Genomic DNA, 9,610 nt, shown 5'->3' with positions numbered 1-9,610 from the left:
TCATTTAAGTGGTGAAAAAAATACCTGCAGTTCCAGAGAATACCTTAGCCCCATTGTCAACATACAATGGTTTATGTAACAAAACAATAATCCTGGATGATAGGAATCAAACACCAATACCACACAGCTTAGACATATCATTTTAGATGTGGTAGATAGTGTCAGGATTTAGGTCTCCTGGAAAATGTACAGAAGCACAACAAAGGTAACAGGGTTTCTATAGGTCAACAGAAAGCTATGATTAGTAAGCATTTAGACTCAGATGAGCCATTGGGGTATGATGCAATCATGGCAGGATGTAAAATCAGCAAGTGGGGGACATGTATAGATGTGACACACTGGGAAGAGGCTGGACTAAATGTATATAAGGGAGGAGCTCCAGTGGCCAGTGTGGGTGTCATATGGTGTATTGTATAGGCGTGAGATTCTGTCCGTTTGAGCACTAATTGTAAACAGTGGAATGAAGAATGAAGTACCTCCGAGTGAGAGCTCAGTGTGCCATTTTGTTTGCTGCTTCTCTGTGTGGGAGAAGGATTTCTCCAGCCAGCACAAGCTGAGAGTGCCTCTTTGGGGTTTGGTCCAGGCATACTGCTTCGGGGGTGTAGACTGCTGGTCACACAAACGCTCCAACAGATAGGTAATACATTGATTAAATAACTAAATAAACCTCTCTGTTTGCTGTTAGCATAGAAGTGAAATTAATGTGTATGCTTACACATATATGCCTGCCAAATCCCTAACTAAAACAACAGTGCTGCATTTGGGGCTGGAAAAACAATTGTGGCTATAGTTCTAAAACTGCTTACAAGAAGCCCAAATGAATCTGGCTGTACCCATGTCTGGGTTGAAATGCTAGGACTGTACCTCCTATAGAGATATTCTGGAAAAGAGGAAGGGTACATGGATTTTGAAATCCAGAGAGAAACTGAATATGGAAGGTTGGAACATTACCTGGTTTGTTCACAGACAATTACAGACTAGATTCCAGGAGGATGCTAAAACATATGGATTTGGAAATGAGGATGAATTGGAAATAGGGAAAATTCTAGAAAAAGAAGAAAATAATCTGATTAAGAAACTTTATAAAGTGCTTCTTGAATATGATACGGAAGATGAAACCGTGAAGGTGCAAATGATAAACTGGGCCAAACACATTGGTCACCCAATACAGATGTCCCAATGGGAAAGAATCTGGAAAAATAGTTTCAAATATACGGCCTCACAAAATTTGAGGGAGAACTTTTACAAAATGTTCTACCAATGGTACCTATCTCCTGACAAAATCTCAATTTTTTTTAAAACTAACAATAATTTAAGTTGGAAATGTCGTAAGGAGAAAGGTTTCTTCTACCATTGTTGGTGGATATGTAAATGGGCTAAGGATTATTGGTCAATGGTCAAAAACTCTATTAACGAAATTTTGAATATAAAAACCCAACTAAAACCAGAGTTTTTCCTCTTGGGAATATTTGATGACTCAATTAGCAAAGAGCAAGAAAAAACTGTTTATTATATGGTCTCTTTGGCATGGATATGTTATGCCCAAAAATGGAAATGCAAAGACATCCCCACGAAAGATGATTGGTGGTTAAAATTATATGATGGGATGGTGTTAGAGACAAACCAGAAGAACAATTCCTGAGTGAATGGAGCAAAGTAATCAAGTTTTTTAGAAAATAACAGGAGAAAATGATAGTAAGATAATAAGATAATGATGTTTCCTTGCCGCTTTTTCCCCTCTTTTTAGAGATAGGATCCACAGTGTAGAAACAAATTAAGGAAGTCACCTATCCATGATTTAACTGGTTATTGAGAAGAAGGAAGTCAGTGTGTATGCATGGAGGATGTTGGTTTGGGTGATTATATGTCTGAAGATGTGAAGATGTGAGATGGTAGAAGTATATGGAAGAAGTTTGTAATGTAGTAGTATTAGTATAATAATAGATATATTGAAGATTGCATGTATTTAAGTTAGGGAAAGTTATGTAATGATGCAATTATGTGTTATGGTTTATATGTTCTATGTATGTTTGTTATTTGATGTATGTATATTTGTTTTTTTCTTTTTGTCTTAATAAAGTATTTTAATATTAAAAAAAATGCTAGGACTGTACCTGAAAGAACTATTCCTTGGTCACTGTGCTGCCCCTTTGAAATCAGGGTCTTGTAACAACCTTCCATAAACCATAAATCACTTGACAAAATATGTTATTATACATAAGCTGCTGTTGTACAACTGAAGCCAATCTTAATAGGTTTATTATGTGAGGCTAAGAGCAAGAACAACATTTGCTTTTTATTTTAAACATTATCATGAGTAATTACTTTAGCTGTTTGCTTAACAGAACAATAACTCTGGATAATACAGATAAAACATCAACATTTTCTACTCAAAAACATTAGGCATTTTCTGATGCCAAATAAATAGTCTGACTTCTGTGAGACAAAGTATTTCTGTCAGTAGTTTAATTGTCAGAGAAAGGCAAACACCATGGAATAGTTTCCTCCATTATTTGCTTGAAATCAATGCTGATAGTCATTTCATGTATCACTTTTCAATGGCAAAAAAGCAAACAAGGCTTCCCCCCTCCCCTCAGTGGGAAAACTATTCTCTGTGTTTAGTTGGTGCAAGCTCATTATACAATTAGTGGGATCCTATGCAGGTTTATTCATAAATACTCTATGGTCTTCTTACTTGCCATTCTAAGTCAAAATCAGGTCCTTTGCTTTTTCTCAAATCTCTCATTGCAAGATAAATTTCATCTTAATGGTAATTATACAAAAGGGAGAGCTACCCTGGTTTCTCTAGTCCTCCTCCACTTACAACTGTCCATGTGCCATTATTTTCTGTCAGTGGCTTGCCATGACATAAATTTGCAGACTAATACATGTAATATGGGTTTTTATATGGATGATACAGCCTGTAATAGGGCTTGGGCAATTAGATGAGACAGATGAGGATCTGCTTGTACCATTCTCCAATTTTCAAGGGCCTTGCATACACACACAGTCACTTTGTGGACATGTGGCCAAAGAATATTAATCTTAGACTCAGCTTCCATCCAGTAATAAATGTGACAGTTGCCTTTCAATGAAAAATACCTCAGATAAAATCTATTTTATTAAAAGTCAGAAAAAATAAAATAAAAAATAAACATCTTATTGTATTTATCTTCCAGCACAGTCTGAGAAAATACCCCCCCCACACACACACACACATTAGATGTTCAGCCCTACGGAATTCAGAGTATTTGGATAATGTATTTGTGTGTATACTGACCTAGGTAAAGGTATTCCCTGTTGACAAGGTTGTCAAGTTTTGTCTGACCATGGGGGGCGATGCTCATGTCCGTTACTAAACCAAAGAGCCAGCATTGTCAGAGACTACTCTGTGATCATGTGGCCAGCATGATTGCCTCAAACGCTGTTCACCTTCCCACCAGAGTGGTACCTGTTTATCTACTTACATGTGCATGCTTTCCAACTGCTAGGTTGGCAGAAGCTGGGACTAGTGATGGGAGCTCACCCCATCACGTGGCACCCATGCCTCAAACTGCCAACATACCAATCTTGGAATAAACTGACTCAGTGTCTTAACCACTTGAGCCACCACATCCCCCTGCTGTCCTATATTTTAGTCATTAATTAGTTTAACATAAACTTTCAAAAAATGATGATGATGATGATGATGATGATGATGATGATGATGATGGCAATAATGATGATGATATTTATTTATATCCAACATTTTCCCAGCCCAGGATTCAAGGTGGCTTACAAAGTTTTTAAAAGACACAGCTCGAAAACTTATACTATGCTAAAGTGATTCCTGAACTTGACTAAAGTTTCTAAATCAAAAGAATCTCTTTGAGACTATGAAGGAAAATAAATTTGTAGTGTACGCTTAACTTCATCAGATGTATCATGCATCTGGATCTCACTAAATTAGGTACTATATATACAGTCGGGCCCCATATTACATGAGAGATCCCTTCCAGGACCCTTTGTGTAATATGAAATTTGCATATAATTTGGAATGCTTTTAAAAAAAACCTAAAATTAATGACAAACTGTTCTCTTTAGGCATTTCCTAGATCCTCCAACATGACTCTATGGTGGTGGAAGAAGTTGACTAGAATAGTGTGCAAATGCAACCAAGGAAGGACCCATATCTTCCAGCATGGACATGAAACTGCATAACTCACATTACTTGTGTAATGTCAGTTCCAACTGTAAACACAAATAAATGCAAAGATTAGGCAGAATGTTTAAAAGTGAATGTGTGAAAATGTTGCACTAACTGCAACAGGGTAAGAAAAATATTGTTAACAACCGAATATGACTCTCAAACATACCTTTTCAGCCTGGCAGCACACCAGCTGGAAGATTTCCAATATGCTGCAGATTGGGGGATTGGAAAATGATGTCTGCAGAGTGTCTTGTGAAAAGCAGTTGCAGAAAGACCCCAAGAGGGTTTTCCAGCTACCTGTTCTCATTTTACCCTGTGACTAGGAGACTGTTGCATACACCTTCCTATCCCTTATCTTTTCTGCCTCAGAAACCCTTTGGCTGGGTTAATGCCAGGCTAAAAAGGGAGGGCTTTGGATGGTGGCATAATCAGACATCAGTGTCTTACATAGTACATTTGATAGCCAGTGTGGACCGTATTTTTAATACCACCCTTCCTGTCTTCAACAGCTTTTACAGGTCTGGCAGAGCTGCTGGTTAGGCAGGAAATCGAGACAACTTGCTTTCCTAGCCATAAGAGGCACCAGATCCAGAAAGTACCCCTTCCACTAGAGGATTGGGTGATACCCCCCTCTAAGATGTCAGTTGGTGAGGTCCACACATACAGCACTCTACAAATAACACCCCTGTCAGATGTAGCTATAGTGACAGAGATCCTTTGTCATAGGGCAAAACACACGGCCTGATACAGCGGCGTCCCGCCACTCCTTTCAGCACTAGATCAGGGCTGTGGCAACTTCAGTACTTTGCCGACTCTGAAAGGTTAGCTGCTGAATGAATGTGACAAAAGACAAATAATACAACAGGCACATCCCTGCAGGATCAAATTATTCTGAACAGAAGAATCAGTACAGGGTGTATAACGAATGTGGAGGGAAGCCTTGCTCTGGTCCTCGTTCACTTGGAACTTAGTGAGGATGTTCTTCCAAAAAGGTGTGTATAGGAGTTCTTTCCCATTAAAACCAATAAGCCTCAGAAAGCTTAAGGAGGATGGATTGTGTGTAAAGAGTGGGGCACCCAAAGAAAAGAAGGGATGGTGCTGAAAACTGAAGGTGTGGAAAGTAATGTGTGGGCACTGATGGACATGTGATTTTTTCACCAGAGCCAGTACCTTTCCCTCTAGAAACTGAATAAGAGAATAACACAATTATCCTTGCTGGAGAATATAGGTGCCTTTATGACAAGAGCAGGTAACAATCAAGAACCTTTTCTAATCTCACACATACTTCAAGCAACCAGCACAACCCACATTAAAAATGAGGAAAGCTACCAGCTTGGAAGCAAAGAAACAAGAATGAATTTGAGCATATGGTAGTGAACAGTTATGAGCACAGGTACTCTACATACACATGGACTAGAGACCATACTGAGAATGAGCAAAGGTCCAAGAAATGAATACAAGATTGGTCTTATCAGTAGGCAGAATGAGGCTGTAGAGGCTGGAAGGCAAATACCAAGAGTTAGAGGAGAAAGATGTGTATCAGATGGTCTTTCCTGCACTCTTAGCTAGTTTTCTGCTTTCTGATGAGGGGGAGAGGCTGTTTCATTCCTAACGCAAAATTTAAGTCCCAGTCCAGTCATCTTTTAACTTGCAGTGGAAGAGGGTGTCATTTTGCTCTTTGCCTCAGGAAGAAAAACATCTTGGCTGGCCTCTGGGTGGACAGGAAGCAGACAATAGGTGCAAGCTAACATAAAGTTGCAATTCAGCCATCTGTTGCATTATATAATAAAATTATAGATAGAATCAGTAGAGAATTATGTTTCCATGTCACTGAGGAGGTGACTCTGCTCTGGGTTTTAGCACCTCAGATAGTTCTTTTAAAGTTCAGGTTAAAATCTGAACTGGGTCCGTTGCCTCATTGACAGGGAATTCACCAGCTGCCACTGGGTGAAATTACTATTGATCTAAATTTCACTGAGAACAGGTGTCAGAACTTGGAAAATCTCATTTTCTATACTATAAGAATCCCTGATGGATTCTGGGAGCTGTGGTCCTCCAAATGCCCCATGACGTTTACACAGATTTCCAGTAAATCTACAATTGTGTTACTGAATACAGTAATAGCAATTGCAATAGCACTTATACTTTTATATCATTTTAGAGTGTTAAGCATTCTCTAAGTGGTTTACAATATGTTAGCCAATTGTCCCAAACAAGCTGGGTACTCATTTACAGACCAATTATAAATCTGTAACTCTAGGTTACAAATCTGTAAATGCAATTCTGAGTACCAGCCATTTTTTAATATATTGTCAGGAATGTGTATAGAATTATTCCCTCCCCTATGCCTAATATAAATGTTCTAGTTGTCTTTTGCTAATATTATGGTGTCATCTACATATCTTAGGTTGTTAATGTTGCTTCCTCCTATCTTCACTTCTTCTTTTGCTAATTCCAGTTCTGTTTTCTTATGATGTTTTCAGCAGTTACCCAGTTACTCTGGGTAAATCACATAAAGAACTCTTATTTTCACACCATCCATTTAGATGATCACTATTGATAACAATCTTGCACTGCTCTGAGTCTTTTAAAAAATGTCTTACCTGAAACAAGGTTCTAGATTAAGATGATTCACCTGGAATCTGCCAAAGATTTCATTCTGTGAAGAAGCATTCAACAGGATAGGAATTTAAATCTCAGGCTTGTGTCAGTTGCCTCTCAATTTATGGTCTCTCTGCAAAGTACTGGTTTGAAAATGTGTATACATCATCAGGCAGACTTGAATAAACTTGGAATTTTTCCAGTTTGTTGGATGAAAATCTCTCCCCCTCCCTCCCCCCCCCCCCCCCCAATGTGTCTCTCTCGGTGTATTATTTAAATGTTAGACTGGAGATGGTTCTGATTTATTATGCAATTATACATGCAGGAAAAGTGTGACAGATTTGCTAGCAAAATTCTTCTAGCAACGGTACCAATATTATTTACTACACATGTGTAGAAACTCAATATTAAGTTGTGATATCTTTGGCTGCATAATGATATTTAATAATGAAACATCCAAAGCAAATGGCCCATATTATGAATGAATGGCTTGCTAAATTTCACTTTCTGCCTGAAACTTGTTTTCTGACTAAAGGGAAGCAAACCAAATATTGAGATCCTTTTCACAAGCATACAAATAAAGGTGACATTAACTTTTCTTTCTGAACCTTGTAACAAAGAATGCAATCTTGGGTCTGAACGCTAAATACAAGGATGTTGCCTAGAGCACATCCTTTTGATTGTATAATAAACCTCTGAAGATGGAGGTTTATGTGGGAAATAAATGTTTATATGCTGATGGGTACTTAATGAGGCATGAAAAGCACTGCGGTGAAGTGGGAGCCAGATGCCTTCAGCTGGTTTCCACATGTGGCTCTTAATGTTGTTTGCAGGGATTTGATGGCTTCCAATGTTAGGAATATCTGGGACTGTCAGAGTTAGAGCCAGTGCAAATATAATGAATTTCAGACCAAAGGTGCATTCAGTCCATATTTCGCCAAACTCAAACCAGTGGTGCCCAGGATGTTTTAGATTATATTTGACAATTGGTCATGCTGGCTGGGGCTATTGGGAGTTGAAGTTCAAAGTATATGAAAGAGGCACCCTGGTGTAGAATATTCTTTCAGTCAACATCCTGTTGGTACCAGAAACATACAAACAAAACGTTGAAGCCATTACCGTCTCCCCATGTTTATCAGCCACAAAGAACAGATGCATTGGCCTTAATAAGGCCCCTTCTCTTTAAGACTAAGAAGCTTACCTCACTGGGTTCCAGGGACGGCCTCAGAACAGAATGAAACAGAATGAAACAGAATGAAAGGGAACGGAATGAGTGGGGGACAGATTTTACCGCATACACCAGTCCCTCACTCGTTCCGTTCCCCCTCTGTTCCGTGCCCATTCCGTTCCAGAAGGGAACAGTTTTTGAGAACTGTTTTAACAGTTCTCAAAAATTGCCCCCTCTGGAATGGATTAAGAATGGAAGAGAGGGGGAATGGAATGAGTGAGGGACTGGTGTGTGCAGTAAAATCCATCCCCCACTCGTTCCTGCTCCTTCTGTTCTGTTCTGAGAATGGACTGAGGAGGAACAGTGCGGTAAACTCTTAACTGTCTTTATCTCAGAATTCTAAAATGTTAATCTAATATATATATCTTCCTGCTATATATAACTATCTTTAGTTAGATTAGGTTTTAGTTTTCTTATGTATATATTTATTAAAGCCATTATTATTTGTTTTAAACTACAATCTGCATGTTTTTAGAGTAAGTTTTTATTCTTTAGGAAGACAGATTTAAAATAATAGTCTGACCCACAATTTTTGTTGTTCTGCTGATGAAAGCTGAACTCTTAACAAGTTTAACTTTCATACCTGCATATTTTTATTTCCTTTTAAAAGGGTAACACCCTGGGAAACTAAAATTGCACCCTACAATGGTGTAATATTGGCCTGGGACAGACCGCCCCAAAAGGGCAGTCTGCCGGTGGCCTATTTCCCTCCGGAGGGAAGCTTGGCTTCCCTCCGGAGTAAAAAGAACCCAGTATTTACGGGTTCTTTTTATGGTGCTGAAGTGACATCACGAGTGCACCACTGGCACACTCATGACATAAGTGCAGTGCGGCGGCATGCAGACTCTGCGTGGCGCTTACATCACAATGGTGGCACCCGTGTCCACGGGATGCCGCCATTAGTATGCCGTCACTCTGTACTAGGGTTAGGGACCATGCGGTTGGTGTGCAGTTCCTAACCCTAGTATCACTGCCACCATGCCACAAAGTGCTCATCTGTATTGAGCCATTGTTATCTATTCATCTTGTTCTTTGTTGCCCGGCTATAAAACCAGACTAATACTTTGAGAGGAAAAGTTTTTATCTCTGCCAAACAAATGAATAACAATTGCACAATGATTACATGAAACACTAAGCATTTTATGACACAGCGCTTAACTCCCTGATTTCATTTTGTGGTGCACATTGCAGCAAAAGGCTTTATTTCACTGTACTTGATTATTCCAGTTTGGGTGCTACCACCTGAAAGTATGAACTGCTACTATTACAAAGTACTGGAGAGATCAGAAATACTGCATATTTTGCATAGGGAAGATCTCTGATGTACAGTGTAATCTTAAATCGAAGATGCACTGGGTGAAGATAATTAGAATTATGTAAAAACCTTTCCTGCCATCAGATATGAGTTTCTGTTGGCAAAACCCTCTTCTCCAGGCTAATCTCAGAAATCTGGTATTAGAACAATCTTCTGGCAGAATTGTTGTACTGGCTAAGGTTTACTGACAGAAGAAACAGAGGAGGCAGTCCAAGACAGTCATAATCCTGGCGCAAAGTCAGGGTGAAGATAGTCTTAAAACATTTCCAGATACTCC

The 9,610-nt window shown here is 39.1% G+C and overlaps 1 long non-coding RNA gene across 1 annotated transcript; it reads right to left on the bottom strand.

Moving 5' to 3' along the window:
- Nucleotides 1–5,563: 5,563 nt before the first annotated feature.
- LOC149311056 (uncharacterized) lies at nucleotides 5,564–8,163 on the bottom strand. The gene is made up of 3 exons (XR_016281605.1): nucleotides 7,992–8,163; nucleotides 6,793–6,848; nucleotides 5,564–5,900 (listed from the first exon to the last, which is right to left on the bottom strand). It is a non-coding gene; the product is annotated as an uncharacterized LOC149311056 (long non-coding RNA).
- Nucleotides 8,164–9,610: the final 1,447 nt, after the last annotated feature.

This window comes from Sceloporus occidentalis, unplaced genomic scaffold (assembly GCF_023333645.1).
Source record: "Sceloporus occidentalis isolate IW3139 unplaced genomic scaffold, rSceOcc1.0.p SCAF_6, whole genome shotgun sequence".
Taxonomy (NCBI): Eukaryota; Metazoa; Chordata; class Lepidosauria; order Squamata; family Phrynosomatidae; genus Sceloporus; species Sceloporus occidentalis.
The sequence above is the reverse complement of the archived record's forward strand: the minus strand, read 5'-3'. Positions and strand labels throughout refer to the sequence as shown.